This window comes from Muscardinus avellanarius (genome assembly GCF_963383645.1).
Source record: "Muscardinus avellanarius genome assembly, chromosome: 12".
Classification (NCBI taxonomy): Eukaryota; Metazoa; Chordata; class Mammalia; order Rodentia; family Gliridae; genus Muscardinus; species Muscardinus avellanarius.
The window spans coordinates 65,405,582-65,426,194 of record NC_137798.1 but is presented as its reverse complement, the minus strand read 5'-3'; the positions used below and the strand labels follow the sequence as shown (position 1 = coordinate 65,426,194).

At 39.7% G+C, this 20,613-nt stretch overlaps 1 protein-coding gene across 1 annotated transcript in view; it reads right to left on the bottom strand.

Annotated features, from left to right (window-relative positions):
- Positions 1-20,613, bottom strand: part of SIX6 (SIX homeobox 6) — a gene marked incomplete at both ends in the record, with an annotated part of 288,574 nt that overhangs the window by 156,257 nt on the left and 111,704 nt on the right. The window lies entirely within an intron of this gene.

Sequence of the window (20,613 nt, the reverse complement as noted above, 5' to 3'; positions counted from 1 at the left end):
GCTTAGGAGACCCTGTTTCCAAATAAAAATGTAAAAATAGGTCTGGGAGTGTAGTCCGGAGATAGAAGGGCTTCCAGGAACCCCAGTGCCACCAAAAAAAAAAAAAAAAAAAAACTGGTACTTCTACTTCGCCACATCGCTCTAACAACTGCAAGGCTCATCGGTCTCTTTCCCGATGGTCAGTAGACCCACCCGAAGGCGCCGGTTATTAAAGCCACTTTGATAACTAGGCTGGTGTTTACCTCCTTTGCGACCCCTGCTCAATTTCAACGTTAGGCTCTTTAGTTTTTATTTTGAAACAGCGTCTTGCTAAGTTGCTGAGGCTCTGCCTAAGCTCCTGGGGCTGACCTGGAACCCGTGATCCTCCTGTCTCAGCCTCCTAAGTACTGGGAACCATAGGCATGTGCTGCCGTGCCCTGTTCCGTTTACTCTTTATTCTGAGACCCAGGATAATGGCATAGGCCCTACACGGAGAGTATTACACTCAGGACAGAGAGGAAAGGGATGGCAGAACCACATGAATAGAGAGCTCCTTCATGGAAATCTCTTACTTTGTTTTTTGCGGTAGTGCAGAATCGAACCCAGGCTTCATACAGGCCAGGCAAGCACTGAGCTACAGTCCCAGCCTTCATGGGAGTCTCTTAAGCTCACATTTAATTGGCTGGTGCAAACTATGTGGCCCATCTGATGGCAGTGGGATGGAGATACGTAATCTCCCTCAAAGGACTGTCCCCTAGGAAGTGTCCTTTAAGGAGAGCCAACGGGCATTTTGAACAAAATACAGCAAATGGGATGATTGACCCAGACCACTAAGGGCCAATAGTGTTGCTGATATAGTGATGTGCACACAACCAGATTGTCAGATATTTTAGCCCACAGTCTGTTAGTTGGTTAAATTCACCCTTTAGTATATAAGGTACAGAAAGGCAAGATGGGACTGTGACAAGTCATAGAAGTATCCTGGACTTCAAACAGTAACTGTTTCGCCCCACTGAGAAGCTGGCTCATTTTTTAAAACTTTGCTACATGAGTCTGGGGCATCAGTGGGGAGTTGCATGAACTGATGTGGATTTGGGGAAAACTAGACAGATTAGAGCAGTTGCCAGAGGTAGTTGGCTAGCATTCATCTTCTAACTGTGCTCTGATTTCTCTTTGGAAGTCTCCCGTACAGTGTTATGTGCAGCCTTGGTGCTCTGCTAAGCTTTGGTGTCTGCCCCGCCATGGAAGGCTCCGCCCCATTTCCATCCTAGGTTTTCAGCCTTCCCAGATGTCTTTCCTGATGGGCTTTCTATGAATTTCCTTGTTTGCCTACATGAACGAGAGTCAGAATCAAGGAGCCCTGGAAACAGAGCCCTGACTGACCCTCAGTGGGCTCGGTGGGTGGCAGGCCGGCCCAGCAATCCTCACAGCCAGCCAGCTCCTCTTCTCTGGGGAGAAGAGACAACAGCTAATTGCTGATAAGCAAGAGATGCAGAAACTATTTGTCTTGGCTAATTATATATTTAAAATGGGACATGCAGGAGCTGTTGTTATGTGACTTAAGGAACGAGACTTAATCCTTACCAACTAGGTAATAGGAAGAGGGGGAGAAGCAGTTTTTGAGCTTCTGGTCTCCAATCTTTGTCCAATGTTGGCAAGGCGGGAAGAGAAAAGGAACAGCTCAATTAACTGTTGCAGATCAAGCTGGTGACTGGTCAAGTGGTGCTGGAAAAACTGAGCATCCAGATGCAAAAGGGTGGACTTGGGTCCTTATAGCATATAAAGACATCAACTTAAAAATGGATCAAGCCGGGCGTGGTGGCACATGCTTGTAATCCTAGTACTTGAGAGGCTGAGACAGGTTTGTGGCCGGCATCAGCAATTTAGTGAGGTCCTCTGCAACTTAGTGAGGCCTTGTTTCAAAATAAAAAGCAAGGGCTGGGGGTGTAGTTCAGAGGTAGAATGCTCCTGGGTTCCATGCATGGAGGATACTATCAACAGAAGAAAAAGGCAACACTCAGAATGGAAGAAAATGTTTGCAAATCATTTGATAAGGGGTTAACATTCAGAATGCATAATTAATTTCTATAACTCAACAAATATACACAAAAACCCAATTCCATTTAAAACTGTGCAAAGAACTAGTCTGGGGATGTAGATCAGTGGTACAGTGCTTGCTCAGCATGCACAAGGCCCTGGGTTGTTCTCTTTCTAGTAACATACACACACACACACACACACACACACACACACACACACACACACACCTTAAACAGACTTCTAGATATTGGCATGGCTAAAAGGCAAAGAAAAAAAGTTACTCAATATCATTTATCATTAAGGAAATTCAAATCAAAACTACAATGAAGTCAGGTATGTATCTACAATCTCAGAGACTTAGGAGGCCAAAGCAGGAGGATCATAAGTTTGAAGTCAACTTGGGCAATTTAGCAAGACCCTGTGTCAAAGTTAAAAAGGGCTGTGAAGCTGGGCGTGATGGCGCACACTTGTAATCCCTGTACTTGGGAGGCTGAAACAGGAGGGTCATAGATTCATGGCCAGCCTCACTTTTGAGGCCCTCTGCAACTTTGTGAGACCCTGTTTCAAAATTAAGAATGAAAAATAGGGCTGAGAGTATAGCTTGGAGGTAGAATGCCTCTAAGTTCAATTCCCCAGTACGAAGAAAAAAAAAAAAAAAGGTTGTTGGGGAAGCTGGGCATGGTGGTGCTTACTGGTAATTGAAGCATTTGGGAGGTAGAAACAGAAGGATTACAGGCTTGAGACCAGCCTCAGCAACTTGGTGAGGCCCTGTTTCAAAACAAAAAATAAAATAAGGCTGAGGATGTAGCTTGGAGGTAGAATGCTCCTGGATTCCCAGTACTGAAAAGGGGGGGGAGGGGGCTGAGATGTAGCTCAGTGATAAAGTGACCTAGGGCTAAATTCCCAGTGTCTCAAAAAGAAAGCAAACAACAACAACAACAACAACACAAAGCCAGGCATGGTGGTACATGCTTGCTTGAAATCCCAGTACTTGAGAGGCTGAGACAGCAGGATCATGGTTCAAAGACAGCCTCAGCTGCTCAGTGAGGTCCTCCACAACTTATGAGACCCTGTTTCAAAATAAAGAATAAAAAATAGGGCTCGGGGTGTAGCTTAGAGGTAGAATGTCCCTGGGTTCTATCGCCAGCACCACAAACAAACACACAAAAACACAGTGAGATACCATTGCATAACCTTAGAATGACTATATATATATTTGTGTGTGTGTGTGTGTGTGTGTGTGTGTGTGTGTGTGTGATACTGGGGGTGGAACCCAGGGGCTTTCTACCTCTGGGCTATACTCCTAGATGTATTTTATACTTTATTTGGAAACAGGGTCTCACTAAGTTGCTGAGAGCCTTGGTAAGTAGCTGAGGCTGGCTTTAAACCTGTGCGATCCTCCTGTCTCAGCCTCACAAGCGCTGGGATTACAAGCGTGCGCCACCACGCCCAGCTAGAATGACTGTTATTAAACAGAAAATGAATATTGGCAAGAAGGGGGAAAATTGGAACTCCCATGTACTGCTGGGGTGGCCATAAAATGGTGTGGTTATCGTAAAAAGTTTGAAAGTTCTTTAATGTTGAACATAAAATTATGCTCAACACGATTGTTCTACGACTCAGCAATTCAGAACGAATGCTCCCAGTCATGGTATGCACAACAGCCAATGGTAGAAGAAGCCCGTGTGTTTTATTAGTGCAGGGTAGAGGACCTGTGTTATGTCCTCTACCCTGCACTAATAAAATATGGTAGAATATTATTGTGATAAAGAGGAGAATTTGACACATGCTACAACATGGATGAACCTTAACAAAAAGACAAATAGTGTATCACTCCACTTATATATGGGATATTGAGAAAGGACACATCCCTAGATGAGATACAGAAAATAGGATAGAGGTTACCAAATTCTGAGGGTAGTGAAGAAAGGGCGTTACTGCTTAATGGGTACAGAGCTTCTGTCTGGGATGACAAAAAGCTGTTTATAGATAGTGATGGAGCCGGCGTTTTGGCTCACACTTTGAACCCAGCATGCAGGAGGCTGAGACAGGAGGACTGCAGTTCGCCAACAGCCTCGGCTACTTAGTGAGGCCCCTTGCAACTCAGTGAGACCTTGTTTCAAAATAAAGAATAAAAAATAGGCTGAGGGTGTAGCTCGGAGGTAGAATGCCCCTGGGTTTTATCCCCAATACTGCAAAAATAAATAAATAAATAAATAAATAAATAAATAAATAAATAAATAAATGAATAAATAAATAAATAAATAAATAAAATAGTGGTGGTTATACAACACTGTGTATTACTTATTTAATGTTATTGAATTGTACTTTCTTTTTTTTTGCAGTACTGGGTGATCAAACTCAGGGCTCACGTATACTACCAGGCAAATGCTCTACCACTGTGCTACCTGAACTTCACAGATGACAAGTCGTTATGCATATTTTATTAAAAAAATGACAAAATAATAGTGGGTGAGATTTTACTGGAGAAGTTAATTTATGTGGATAATGTTGATCAAAGATGTTCAGAAAACTTTTCTTCATAGCTTAAAAACTTTTTGGCATAATTTATGATGGGAGATAAATTTAATACATTTTAACGGTTAATACTGTTCAATATATACAATAACTCATATCGCTTATGGGCTTTTGGTCTTTCCCCACGTCACGAGGAAACAGTTCAAAAAATAGTGACCAAATTTGGAGGCTTACATAGTCTAACTTAAAATACAGGACCCGTGTCAAATAGACTCACTTTAGTGGTCCCAGTGCTCTAAAGACCCACTTTAGAGCAACCCAGAGATAAGGAGTCATTACGCAGAGGAGACATGGAAGCCCATGTCTGCACAGGGTACAGCAGGCAGCAAAGTGTTGGTAGGTGTGCACCCACCAAGCCTCCAAAACAGAGACTCAGAATCCTAGGCAGGAGCAGCCTCTGGGTTGGTGACAGCAGCGGACTTTTTATTTGATATTAGTTAATAATTCTCCCCAGCAACATCGGGTAGGACAGCTGGAGCGGCAGTAAGCCAAAAGACCTTGCAAGCTCACCCTCTGCACTGCTGGGTTTTGTTTGCTGACTGTTCACATTCAGAGAATTTTTTTTTCTTTTGGTGGTGGTGATGTGGATCCAACCTGGGCATTTTACCTCTGAGCTATAGCCTCAGCCCTATTTTATTTTATTTTATTTTGAAACTGGGTCTAAGTCTTTAAGAGCCGTGCTGAGTGGCTGAGGCTGGCTTCGAACCTGTGATCCTCTCTCAGTCTCCCAAGTTCTGGGTTTACAGGCATACACCACCATAACCTGCTATATTCAGAGGATTTCCAAGTAATTTTATTCACCAAGAATACATTCTAGTTTGTTCACATTCTAGTCCCTGTGGTCTGCTTTAGAATGGGAGAGATGCCTTCTGACACAACTTATACATCTTGAGAAGTTTTGTCCAGGATATCGTGTTCAGAACAAATGAACCTGTAGTCAGGCATGGTGGTGCACACCTGCAATCCCAGTCCTTGAGAGTCTGAGACATGAGGATCATAAGCTTGAGACCAGCCTTAGCAACTTAGACTCAGTTTCAGAATGGGGTTGGAGGTGTTGTAGCTTAGAGGTAGAGGGCCTCTGGGTTCAATCCTGAGTACAAAAAAAAAAAAAAAAAGAAAAAGCATTAGAGGTGGCTAAAAAATACATACCCAACAATTATACATCTCACACCTTAAAATACATCAGAATTGAAGGGCATTTTATTTATTTGTGGTACTAGGGATGGAACCCAGGGGTATTCTATCACCAAGCTACGCCCCCAGCCCCATTTCTTTTTTTTTGGTACTGGAGATGGAAACTAGGGGGCATTCTACTTCTGAGCTATACCCCCATACCCCCAACCCTATTTTTTATTCTTTATTTTGAAACAGGGTCTCATTAAGTTGCAGAGGGACTCACTAAGTAGCTGAGGCTGACTGTGAACCTGTGATCCTCCTGTCTTAGCCTCTCAGATGTTGGGACTACAAGCTTGCATCACCATGCCCGCTGAGGCTATTTATATAAAGTTTAAAAGTATAAAACATTTGTTTTCCATTGTAAGAACCTTGAAAAATGTGGAATATGGCCATCAAGTATCGAACACTTACAGCTCTGATCCATTTTCTCTTTTTTGGGGTACTGGGGATTGAACTCAGGGGGTTCGACTTCTGTGCTATATCCCCAGCCCTATTTTATTTTTTTATTTGTTACTATTAGATTGAAGACAGAGGTATTCAATCTCTGAGCTACATTCCCAGCCTTTTTTATCTTAAAACAGGATCTAAGTTGCTGAGGGCCTTATTAAATTGCTGAAGCCTTATTAAATTGCTCAAACCTGCAATGCTCCCATCTCAGCCTCCCAAGTACTAGGATTACAGGTGTGTGCCACCATGCTGATATTTTTTTATTTTTATTTACTTTTTGGTGGTACTGGGGTTTGAATCCAGGGGCATTCTGCCTCTGAACTATACCCTCAGCCCTATTTTATTTTTATTTTGAAACAGGGTCTCACCAAGTTGCTGAGGCCAGCCTTGAACTTGTGATCCTCCTGTCTCAGCCTCCCAAGTACTGGGACCACAGGTGCATGCCAGCAGCCATGCCGGCTAATTCTACCTTCTGAACATCCTTATTCGGCTGCTTTGGTGAGGAGGAGGGGGTGACAGCAGCACCCAGCAAGAGCAAACAGGAAACCTTGACAGCATTTCATGTGGTCTCAGGCGCTCTGCTCCCACGCACTTGACTCAAAGTGTACAGTTCAAATTGACCACGACTCCTGGCGTGTGCTGGCCAGCTGCTAGCCAGGCCAGCCCAGTGTTGCTCGGCTACGGTCATGAACACTTTCCACTCTGGGCTCATGGCTCTGCCAGAACCAAAGGCAAGGCTGTCTACAGTCCCTGTCCCTTCCTGGGCTCCGGAGTACCCCAGGCTGGTAGAGGATGTTTAAGTCAGCTAGTCTAGGCAGCACTGCCTTGGGCAGCCGTGGGGGAGGGCTCTGTTGTATGTGTATGTCTTGTGTAGTGTTGGGGACTGAACCTAGGATCATTCTACTTTCAAGCTATAGCTCCAGTCCTATTTTAGAACAGGGTCTTGCTGAGTTGCTGAGGCTGGCTTTGAACCTGTGATCCTTCTGTCTCAGCCTCCCATACACTGGGATTACAGGCATGTGCTACTATACCTGGCTCAGTTGTGAGTGAAAAAAAATAGTAAAAAATAGTTGTGTAGTAAAACACCACTGGACTTGAAAAAAAGCAGTGTGTATTTATGACAGGGGTGTCTACAAACTTAATCTCTTTTCAAGAAACAAGGGATAAGGCAGGTGTGGTGGCACACGCTTGTAATCCCAGTACTCGGAACGTGGGAGGCTGAGATAGGATTGTGGGTTCTTGGCCAGTCTCAGCTACCTAGTGAAGTCCTCTGCAACTTAGTGAGACCTTGTTTCAAAATAATTAAATAAAATACAGGGCTGGGCGTATAGGTCAGAGGTAGAATGCCCCATGGGTTCCAGTCCCAGTACTGAAAAAAAAGGGGGGGGAGGAGGATATAAAAAGTCAGCTTTTTCTTAGGGATGTATATCCACTTACACCTTTTGGCCCTCTTAGGGAGTCTGTGTAGAAAGCTCCAGGTGTGAGCAAGATCCTCATGGGCCTCTGCTGCCTTCTCTTCCCATGCAAATCCACCCTCTTAGCAAAGCTCACCACCTTCTTCAGTTAGGAAGCACGCATCTCTTCTTCAAGGCCGTGAGCATTTACAGAGAGACCACTTCACATGGTCCCAGCCTGCTTCTAGCCCTTGTCCCAAATGGCGCAGTTCAAGACCACGTCGTCCCCTCGCCCACAGGAGCCAGTCTCATTCTCTCCAGGCACACACCATGCACACTTGATTCAGTCAAGTACACGCAAACATGTCAGGCCCTGGTGGCAGTTAGGGTCTGTTCTTTCAGCTCTTGGAGCTTGCATGGGAATTGCTTTTGGCTACTGAAACAATCCAGGTAGGGGAATACCAAGTCCCAAGGTCACAGCAACCCCATCCTAACGGCCCTCTGTAAGCCACCCTAAGGAACCTGGCTTTCTGTGGGGATCTGAAGAGAAGTGGCAGGGCTCAAGGAGGGGAGAGGACAGATGCAGGGTTAACTGGGGAGGTGACTGCCAGTGCAAACCTTCCACCTCTGCTACACAAGGATTTTTAAGTCTCCCAGGTCATTCTATCTGTGGATAGGTTGAGAACCACTGCTTCAGAGAGCCAGGGAACTGAGAACAAGGGAAATCTGCAATCCTTGTGTTAAATCTGATTCCAGTTGCTTTTCCAACCAAACCTACAAATGACAGTTGACAACTGAAGCGGAATCCTCTCCTCCTCTAATTCAGCCCTCTGAAGGGACTAGGAAAACCGTAATGGTGGGAAAAAGGGCCTGTGACAATGTACCAACAAGTGACACAAAGAAACTGTTTTAAGAATGATTTATGGTACCTAAATTAATTTCACTTTGCGTTTCAGAAAAATAGAACTTCCTTGACCCTAAACATACCTTGTTTTTCACTTTTCTTTTCCTTTTGGTGGTACTGGGGTTCCTGGAAGCCCTTCTACCGCCGGGCTACACTCCCAGACCTATTTTATATTTTTTAATTTTGAAACAGGGTCTCTTAAGCCAGCGAAGCTGGTTCCAAACCAGCGTGATCCTCCTGTCTCCGCCTCCCAAGTGTGGGGAATACAAGCGCGCGCCACCACGCCTGGCTGTTTTTCACTTTAAATGACTTCAAATTCAAGTTTAATATCTTGGATACTAAAATTAAAAAGTAGTAAGTTTTCATTACTTACTATAAAATTTCAGTGAAATACTGAAATTTTTATACTTGAACAAATGATTTTGAACAAAGGTGTTTGTCATTCCACCTATAAATTACAGTACCAAGACAGCTAAATCAACAGATTTAGAGAATCAACCATGTGACCTTCAAAAACTGTTCTCTCAGTCTTTCTTGTTAGGGACACTGGCTTTCAGGAGTGCCCTTCTTGGAACCCTGCTCCTCTTGGAAGAAGTGTTTACCGATACTGATATCCTGGCAGATGCCAAATCCTTCTGGTTGTGAAGCAGGCAACCTCTGTGAAGGTCAAGGTAAACTATCGACTGTCACTGTGGAGTTGACTTTGAGCAAGGATATTTATACATGTACACAGAATATACTTACACTCCACTATCAACAATCAGGCCTATATATGTTGCAAAATTCAGAATAGAACACATGGTAAATAAACCTTAAGCTATGCGAGGATGCAGAATTTGATAATTTCAGACTTTACAGAAGCCCTAGAGCCACACACCTGTAATCCCAGCCCTTGGGAGGCTGAGACAGGAGGATTGCACATTCAGCAACCAGTTAGCAAGAGCCTCAGCAACTTAGGGAGACCTTGTTCAAAATAAAAGGGATGAGGTATAGCTCAGAGGCAGAATGCTCCAGGGATCAATCAATCTCCAGTATCAAAATAAACCCAAACAAAAACAAAACCAAATACCCTAAAAGGGAGCAGAAAACAAGTACTCTGATTTCAGATATAAAAACACCAAAGAATACCAAGCAAATTTTTTTTCCCTTTTTTTGGTGGTACTGGGAGTGAAACCCAGGGGCTTTTCTACGTCCAGGTTATACTCCCAGACCTATTTTATATTTTATTTGGAGACAGGGTCTAAGTTCCTGAGAGCCTAAGTAGCTGAGGCTGGCTTTGAACCTGTGCAATCCTCCTGTCTCAGCCTCCCTAGTGCAGGGATTACAAGTGTGTGCCACCACGCCCAGCTCCCTTTTTTTTTAGTGGGTCTGAGGATGGAACCCAGGGGCATTTGACCTCCGAGCCACACCCCCTCTCCTATTTTTTTTTTTTTTTTTGGTGGTGGTACTGGGGTTCCTGGAAGCCCTTCTACCTCCGGGCTACACTCCCAGACCTATTTTTACATTTTTATTTGGAAACAGGGTCTCTTAAGCCAGCACGCACGGCTGGCTTCGAACCAGTGCGATCCTCCTGTCTCTGCCTCCCAAGCGCGGGGATTACAAGCGTGCGCCACCACGCCCGGCCCCTCTCCTATTTTTATTCTTTATTTTGAAACAGGGTCTCACTAAGTTGCGGAGGGCCTGAGTAGCTGAGGCTTTCCGTGAACCACGATCCTCCAGGCATGCGCCACAACGCCAGGCTCCTGGCTCCTTTTTTTTTGAAGGTCTGGGGTGGAACCCAGGGGCATTTGACCTCCGAGCCACACCCCCCAACCCCCTGCCCTATTTTTTATTCTTTATTTTGAAACCGGGTCTCACCGAGTTGCAGAGGGCCTCACTAAGTAGCTGAGGCTGTCCGCGAACTGCGATCCTCCAGTCTCAACCTCCCGAATGCTGGTATTACAAGCGTGTGCCACTACGCCCGGCTTCCTGGATCCTTTTTAAAAATTCAGGCACAAAAGCACTTTTATTGCCTTTAAAGACTGCCTTTATATTACTGAGGATTATTAGAGTATTGGCTGAAATACATCAAGACAGTTTTAAAAGTTGAGTCTACATCAGTTTTATGAATATTTACTTGCTAAGACTAACAAGTTTAAAGTTACTTCCTATATGCCTCTGTTATATCTAATGACAAGAAAAATGTTATTTTGCTAGGAATGTTCATGGAAACTTTTACATAAAAAACATGTCCAGCCGGGTGTGGCGGCGCACGCTTGTAATCCCCGCGCTTGGGAGGCAGAGACAGGAGGATCACGCAGGTTCGAAGCCAGCCGCACGCGCTGGCTTAGGAGACCCTGTTTCCAAATAAAAATGTAAAAATAGGTCTGGGAGTGTAGCCCGGAGGTAGAAGGGCTTCCAGGAACCCCAGTACCACCAAAAAATAAATAAATAAATAAATAAATAAATAATAAAAAATAAAAAACATGTCAATATTGCAAATAGGTAAGAGTTTGATCGCTGAAATAACTGAGAATAACTGTGCTCATATTATAATAAAGTGACTCTTTGATGAAACATTTTCATTATATAGACTAAAATGCACATTCAAGATTATACTGAGAATTAAAGCAGCAGCAATGAATTGTTTCAGTATGCTAATGTAAAGCATAATTTCTCTGACCCAGAACAATCATAAAGTCTTCTAAGCAAATTCTTGATTTTTAAATACTCCAACTTTTTACCCCACCCTTTTTGGTGGTACTGGGGATTAAACCCAGGGGCATTCTACTTCTGAGCTGCACCTCAGCTCTGTTTTTATTTTGAAACAGGATCTCACTAAATTGCTGCGGACCTCATGAAGTTGCTGGAGCTAGCCTCAAACCTGCAATCCTTCTCTCAGCCTTCCAAGTACTGGGATTACAGGATGTGACACCATGCCCAGCAAGTACTACCACTTTTTTAGTCTACTGTTACTAAGACAAACACAGCAAAATATAATACAAAAAACAACGAAACCAAGTTTTAGAAAGGCTACAGACCGGCCACAGCCCATCAGTTTGGTATCTGGAACAAAGCTGAAGCTGTCAGTCACCTTCAAAAGAGTGTACCTAGAACACACTTACTTTCACAGAATCAGTGATATCTCCAATCACAAGCTGAGTTGAATCTATGTATCTCGACACTCCAATAAAATATCAGAAAGGAACTTCCCACTCACCTCAATCATGCAATTCAAAATAAATTTTAAACGCTACTTTGCATTTCATATTTATTCTTTACGATAATCCTGCTCTACATATGAAGTTTGGCAGCCATTTTCTTTTCCTAGCCACGGTTGAAATAACATTTCTTATGTAGCGCGTAGGCCCAGCACCAGCGTGTCCGTGTAAATTTGGCATCACATATTATCAAACTTGGTGTGAATTTGTTCAGATACATACAGCTTTTCTTTAGGCCTGACATCCAGTTGTGTGCGTGTGGTACTAGGGGTGGAACCCAGGGGCTTTTCTACCTCCTGGCTATATTCCCAAACCTACTTTTAAAATATATTATTTGGAAACAGGGTCTAAGTTGCTGAGAGTCTCACTAAGTAGCTGAGGCTGGCTTCACCTGTGCGATCCTCCTGTCACAGCCTCTCAAGCATTGGGATTACAAGTGTGCGCCACCACGCTCAGCAGCCTGTCATACAATTTTTTTTTTTTTTTTTTTAGTGGTACTGGGGTTCCTGGAAACCCTTCTACCTCCGGGCTACACTCCCAGACCTATTTTATACTTTTTATTTGGAAACAAGGTCCTGTCATACAATTCTAAGGAGATACACTTAAAATATAAATAATGAGCCAGGCGTGGTGGCACACGCTTGTAATCCCAGCGCTTAGGAGGCTGAGACAGGAGGATCACGCAGGTTCGTAGCCAGCCTCAGCTACTTAGTGAGGCTCTCAGCAACTTAGTGAGACCCTGTTTCCAAATAAAATATAAAATAGATCTGGGAGTATAGCTCGGAGGTAGAAAGCCTCTGGGTTCCATACCCAGTACCACCAAAAAAAAAAAAAAAAAAAAAAAAAAAAATATATATATACACACACACACACACATATATACATATATGTATATATATACACATATGTGTGTATGTGTATATATACACATATATGTGTGTATGTATGTGTGTGTATATATATATATATATATATATATATGAATGATAAGCACCAAATACTGATGTGCGATCTGATCACTCAAGAACTAATTTCAGAAACTATCATATGAACTAGATAAAACTGCCAGTTTTCTAGATCACAGATGGTCAAATACTGGTGTAGCTATAAGGTAAAGCCACTAAGTAAGTGTTTTGGTCTGGAAGAACCAAGCCTGTTCCTAAAGAACGATACACATGTAGTTATGTTCAGCTAATCTGCTATTTAATAAAACAATTAACATGAAACACACTTTTATAAAAAGCTTTTGGGATTATCTGAGTCACCTCAATCAGGCATCAGAATAAATATGAATCTTATGCAGGTAGCAGGCAATCAATGTGCAAAACCTTTTACCAGTATGCAACTGAGTGGTTTGTTTTGTGGCAAATTTACATAGAGGGCACGCAAACCAATTTTCTAGTAGAGTTCATCAAATACTAGTTTTCGAGTAGAGTCAAATTTGGTTTGATGGGAGGCTTGAGGTATTTAGTGATAGAGGGGGGAAAAAGAGTACCGCAATATTAGTTTTCAGTAATGCATTCAGAGAAAAAAAAATGGAAACAAATAGCTTCAACATGTAAAATAACCCCCCCCCAAATTGCAAAAACAGAATACACTTTAGTGAACATGTACCAGTTACAAACAAATCAAACCAATTCTTATTTGTCTCAACTTTACTTAGTTCTGAGATTGGCTATTTTTGATTAAAATGCCTGATTACTTTCATTACACATTTCACAATAAACAAAACGAGCAAGAGCTCATTGGATTTCACGTATCACCAGTTTGGTTATCAGATCTAATTATGGAAGCTAAGACTAGACTCACTCAAACATTTACGTAAGAGAGAGGTGATATGAAAATGACCAGACAGCAAAGGTAGTAAACACCTCCCCTCTTCTGCATTCTACACACACACCTAATAAGCACTAAACATGTACCCAGATATTAGGAGAGGAAGTCCTTTCCCAATTCCCAGTCTCAACTCAAAGAAGAGAGAAATATGTCATTTGCTAGAATAGATTGTTCTTGACTAAGAGGAACAATTTCTGGCTTATTTCTGTAATATTTTCATGACAAAAATCATGAACCCAAACTTTGTGGCTTCCAGTCATCTTCCTAAAAGTAGGAAAACACAAGCCTAGTTCAAATTGTGACTATCAGATTTATCTTTTTGGTAAATTTACCAAGCTAAGTTGGATAAAAAATTCGTTTTAAGGTCTCCCAGTAACTAATTCAAAAATTTCCAGGTACAACGAAAATGCTGCTTGCAATACCAAACAATTATAAATACACACACATTATGCAATGGCCTGTTTATTTAGTGGCACCAGTTTTGCAAACTAGAAATTATACCTATTTTTCATCTCACATACAATCTGCAATCATTCATAGGCTGAATGCAATTTCTTCAAAAAACTTGAAAACAAAAGTACATTCTTAAAGTTAGAACACATATTTCTTTGGATCAGGAAATGATACATCATACAATATACACAGTTATGGAATTTCTTTAGAAGTCTGGATCACATAAACTACAAAATGGATGAGTATTCTCCATAGCGGAGAATTCTGTTATACATTAGGTTTAAGAAAAATATTTCTGCAGTTGTATTAGTCTTACATTTAAAGATTTTAAAAAACGAATCTATATATAATTCAACATGCGTTTAACATGTACATGTCTCCCCACTCAAAACATTTATACAAATGAAGTGAAATAAATTATTTAAGTTGTGAAACCAACCAGTATTGGGGCACTGTCACAAAAACAAGATATTTTCTTGCAGATACACTGTTGAGTTAGTCAAGGACTAACCAGGTAAGACAATATTTCTGTTTCAAAAGTCTCACAAAGCTTGGGTCTGTAGCTCAGTGGTAGAGCACTTGTCTATTGTGCACAAGGCCCCAGATTGACCCCCAGCACTGCCAAAAAAAAAAAAAAAGTTCCACAAATGGGAATTGAATAAGATATAACTAAACATCCAATTTTGATAACTTTTTTCACTGTAATTATGAGATTTTTATAGAAATCTCATTAATCCTGTACATCAGTCCTAGTTTAATATTCTGTATTAAGTACTTAATTCCTCAGAATCTGAAATGAGTTACCATTTAATGAACTCTAATACCAGGAAGCTCAAAACCTTAAAACCTGAGTTAAGATCAAACGGCTAATGTACTGTTTGTTAATCTATTATAGCTGCAACAGGGGTCAGAAATATTCCAGACATATTCATTATCCATTTTACCTCTTTTCTGTTGAATTTCAAGAGAGGCAAATCTTTGTCATTAGACTCCAAAAATACTGAAAATACCTTTTTTTCACCTCTTTCCCCCGAAATACAATTAAAAAAAGTATCTTAATATCAGATTCTATCTAGGTTCCCCATCCACATCTTCTCTTTTAAGCAAAACAATTCCTTAAATTAGACTAAAAAAATTTTTATGCCCTTCAAATATTTTTATAGACTCTGCAGGACAAAGGATAATGCCCTATTATGCTGTAATATGAGATTTTAAATGGAGAAGGGGCTATGAATTACTGCAATATTACAAACATTAGGAAGTTATATATATGATATGCATTTTCCTGGGTGAAGAAGTCCCTAGGATTAATCAGGCTAAAAGGGCCTGTGACACTCCCCACATTAAGAACCGGTGCTAAAATGAATTTGTGCCATGCACTGTACAAAATTCAATTATTACTAATTTTGTTCTGTAGCTATCCCAATCTCTTACATAGATCTAGCTTCAGATAGTACCATATGAATGCATATATCAAAAAGCATTCTTTTACTAGACCAGAACGGCTATGTAAAAGGAAAGTAAAAACAAATTTTCTAAACATTAGTTTAAGGAAAAAGCCATTAGTAGAAAATTGAGTTTGGAAATACTGAAAAGATCTGATGGGCTTGGTTTTGTGGTGATGAACACTGTATTTTTTTCTCTCAGTTCTCTGTCCAAGAATCGGTGACATTTACCATTATTTTCTTTGAAAAATCAAATTATGTGAAACGCAAAGGTTGATTCTTGCTGGCTTATGAGATACAATAGTTCTTTAACATTTACAGCCAGATCTGGTTCCTATGACTTTTTAAAGAATTTAGAGCCATCTTCTCTTGGCCTTCTTACTGGCATTCCCCATCACTCGGCATCCCAAGTGTTCTTATTTTCAGCCCAGTTTAACAAAGAACTAGTTGGCCTTGATGAGGTAATGCATTAGCTTTCTTGTTCAAGAAAATGGACCTGGTCTGTGTGGATGTGAAGAGAGAGAGAGGGAGAACACCAAGAGAAAAGCAGAAGCAGAGGAAATGAAGGCAGTATGTCATGTAGAATATGGAAGCAAAACAAAATATCCCTTTGCTCTTTTATAAACTTAAACAATCCCTTTCCCTAGCTCATGAAAGTATAAATTGTTCACTACAATTTGCATACCATCTGAGGTTTTATAATTAGCACTCTTACCCACTGGCAAAATAGGAATCAGACAGAAAAAATGAGAGCAGAGGCCACTAACAATATATAAAAGAGGTAAAGGAAGAGTCTGTGCTGAGGTGAACAAAGGTAGAAATGCTCATTTGAAAATAAGGTGGAACCAATGCTCTGCTTATTTCTGTAGAATATATCGGTAATAATACTTAACTGATATACTTTTGATCAATAAAACAATATAGTATTACACATTCAGAATATGTGTTTTTAAATATTCAAGCATATCCTGAAATAATACATAATTAAAACAAATACTAACCAAAACCATGTGGCACATTATTGAAATAAAGTAAATTAGGCTTCTAAAAATTTACACTATAAAGATGCTCTAATGCCTAAAAGAAAAACTAGCTAGAAGTCTAACTAGTCACTCAATTAAAAAATGATCATCTCACTAGCAATACTTGGAGCAAAACTACAGGAAACCCCCCTAAGATCCTGTCAAGGGAAAGCCTCCAATGAGAAATGTTTATACACTGAAATATTTACCTCTTTTCTAATACCAAATGCCGCAATACTGTGAAAATGACAAAGTTTGAGTTAAAAAATATACACCAAGAAATTAAAAACTAAAACAAAACCAAAAGGTAAATAAATATCCAATCTCAAAGCTCTTTCAGAAATCTTATGTTGAATTTCCACATGAATCTTTCCAGGAAAGATGGGCAATGAAATTATCTTAAAATATTCAAACACATGGTAATTACAATGTAATTAATCACTTGGCTACATTTTGATATGAACATGGGTACTGTGTTATAAAGAAAATACAGAATTTTGTTTAAGTAAGATCAATTTAGGTAGAGATGTATATTTTTTTAAATGTCCTAAATTCAAACCCCACATGTATTCCCAGGGCTGGAGAATTCTAAGAAATCCCTGCTTATTCTCTGACTGGCTGCTGCCCACAGGAATGTAAAGGCCATTGTTTATAGGCAATTGAGTGCCTATTTTTATTAAAATTTTAAAAATTATTTTTATGCTAATTTTTTGAGATTTTTAACTTTAAGAGGAAAGAAAATAAACAGAGGAAAAGAACGTTCAAGTGAATAAAAGAAGAAAACCAAACATTGTAGGGCAGTAACCTGCTTTGCTCAGGAAGGTACCAGGCAGACGGTAGGTGGGCAACATCTTTTTTGTTGAGTGATCCTGTTATAATACTAACATCCACCAGATTACTAATTCTACCCAAATGCAAACTCTTTAAGCACAGGGACCATTTTTTTTTTTTTCTTTAAAGTCTCAAGATACTTAACCTAGAATAGCATTTTTAGATAACACTCAAAATGCTTTGTGGAAGGCCAGGCACTCTGGCCTTGTAATCCCAACCACTCTGTAGGCTGAGGCAGGAGGATTGAAAGTTTTGAGACTAGCCTGTGCAACTTAGTGAGAGACCCTGACTCAAAACAATTTAAAAAGGGCCAGGTGTAGCTCAGTGGCGCAGCACCTCTAAGTTCAACCCCCAGGATCACACACACACAGAAAAAGGAAAACAAAAACAAACTCCTCCAGCTTTGTGGAAAGGCTGAGGTTTTTTTTTTTTTTTTTCTTTTTTTCTTTTTTTTTGGTGGTACAGGGTTCCTGGAAGCCCTTCTACCTCCAGGCTACAGTCCCAGACCTATTTTATATTTTATTTGGAAACAGGGTCTCTTAAGCCAATGTGGCTGGCTTCGAACCTGCACAATCCTCCTGTCTCCACCTCCCAAGCGCGGAGATTACAAGCGTGCGCCACCATGCCCGGCAAGGTTGAGTTATTGAGCTGGATTAGTATATGGTCAAATAGATGATCGTTAAAAGCACTATTATGATTAGATTACTTGAATTATATAACTGATTTATTATTTAATCTAACTTGTTATAAAGTCAGCATAAGAATTAAATAGCTGGAGCAGTTGCATAGTTCTCTAAAAGCAAATTAATGTGTTATAACTGAAAATGTTTGATGACAGTTCTCAAACTGAGTAAGAAAAGAACCACTCTGATTTTTTAAAGATACTGCTAATACTAAGAACTGCTTCTTTAATCTGTAAAAGTATATTCCAGAAGGTGGAAAGAGATCTTACCTTATGAAAACAATAAGAAATCAGTAAATTTTTTTTAATAAGGTAGTAAGAACCTACTATAAAAAACAAATTCTGGTTAACAGCAACAAACTGGGTTTATCCTAACAAGATATTTAAGTGAACATATATTTTGAGTACTATATTATCATCACACAAGATTTTACTCTCAAAAAAATATAACAGAATACATCAAAAATGTTTGAGGCATTGCCCTGAGATACTAATTAGTGTATTAAAAAAAAGGTACGGGTTGAGAATTTAAGAGTTACAAAAACGAAGTACACAATAGAGGTGCTAAAGTGCCTTTTAAAAGCATGGCTGGTTTCCCACCATGACCACTATCCCCAGGAATCAAGTGCACACAGTCTGCTGTTATAATTTATACTTACTTCCTGTACTTTTATAGTAAAAAATTATACATAATATGGCAGTGCTGACTAATGTGGAAAAGATTTAAATCACACTTAAACACAGTTTTCTGTGTCTAAGTGTTTAATTTCTTCCTAAATTACACTTAGTTTTCTCTCTCATTTCCAGCCTAATTTCAGTACTGATAATTTTAAGAGAAATACTTTAATTTCCTTTTTTTGTTTACTCTCAAAAAAAAGGTCCTACATATGCTGTTATGGTTTGAAATATAGCTTTCCATCATTCATTTTACATGATTTAAGTTTTGCATTTCAACAGATACCACAGTTCAAGGTTTTAAAAATTCTGAAAATAAAAACTTGAGGTTTAAAAAAATTAAGGAACTGGCTTGTTGTAATATAGATTTAGCTTTCAATCCTAGCATGCCTGTTAATCAATCTATGCTAGAAGCACTGGTGTTCATTAAATGCACATTTAGCTGCTTGCAAAGCCGTAACTTAGAACAGTATTATACTTCGCACTCTACCACAGATTTAGACATTAAGCATTTATTGTAGTTAAGTATGGAATTGGTTCTGTAATTCCAACTGTTAGGAATTTTTAAATATAAATAGTACTTCAGTTCTTCATTCATGCTGGATTAAGATATAAATTAAATACAATAAGTTACATCTAATCACCTCACAAGAGGGATAATGAAAAGTTTGCTGGTATGTAACTACTTAAATCTGAGACACTTCGCATTACTTTTCCTACTATTCCCCTAACTTTACATTAGTTTTAAGGCTATATATACAGATATGTATTTCCAAGTTAGGAAAAAAACAAATATAACAAAATGGATTATGCTAGTTTTTACACACAAAGTTTTGATTTTATATTTAATGTTGTATTTTAATCTTACATTTTATTATTTTTCTAGTGGGGAATCTGCCTACTAACTGATTCCATTACATGGTGATAAATACAATATTCAACCTAAAGAGACAAAAAATACAGAAGGGTACAGAACAGTAGTCTTTTCAATGTGACATTATAAAACTTACTTTCACATGCTTAGAGAAATTTAAGCCTAAATTAAATTAGATATTTTTATATCTACAATTCCTTAAGCTTTGAAGATTATTTTTAAAGGCCAACAGCTAAATATTATCAACATGCTATATTTCAAATCACAAATACATCTTAACCACTTGGATTCTAAAGACATGGGCCAATTAAAAAAGTCACAGGCAAACACACACTCACAAACGCGCACACACACCTACCATAGAGCGTTAGATTGTCAAACTTTGACAATTATTTTAAACAGTAGGCAAATTCAAGCTGATGCACATATTAATGAAAACTAAGCAGTCTGAAAGAAACTTATTTAAAAAACAGATTAAGAAACAACAGACTTAAATCTTTTAGTCTTTCTAATGGAAGGGAAACAGTTCCATCTGTGCCTGAAACAATATCGTCCAATTAAAAGAGACCAACACCTTTCCTGATGAGAAACATCTCATTTACAATGGCACGGTGTTTTAAAAGGCCGGGGTAAAAGAGGAATTACACATACATGATTAAATTTCTTGTTTGTTAAATCAAGCTTTATTGATAAAATGGAATTCAGAATAGCTTACTAGGAACAGCAGCAGGCCCAGCCAATCATGAGAGCAAAATGTGGCAGTTCCCACTCTCTGTAGGAAACTGCTGCTTATCAATTAGTAATTAAATGTAAGGACTTGTAAAAGAGGTGCAAAGAATCAAGGCATTTTAGCCCCAAGATTGTTATTCTTATAAATATACTGTATTACCTGCAATATTCATGGCAACAAGGACAGAACATCCTGAAAAAGTTAAATGAAGGGAATGGCTTTATCAGCAATGCCAATTTCTTGCCAAGAACATTAAGATAGTTTTCCATAACTCCTTGGATGTTCGTCTTTGTAAGATTTTGAAATTATACTCCATAATCATGTGCATGTTTGAACATCTAGCAGACATGGCTGCTACTCTCCCTGTCCCAACCCCAAATCCAAACA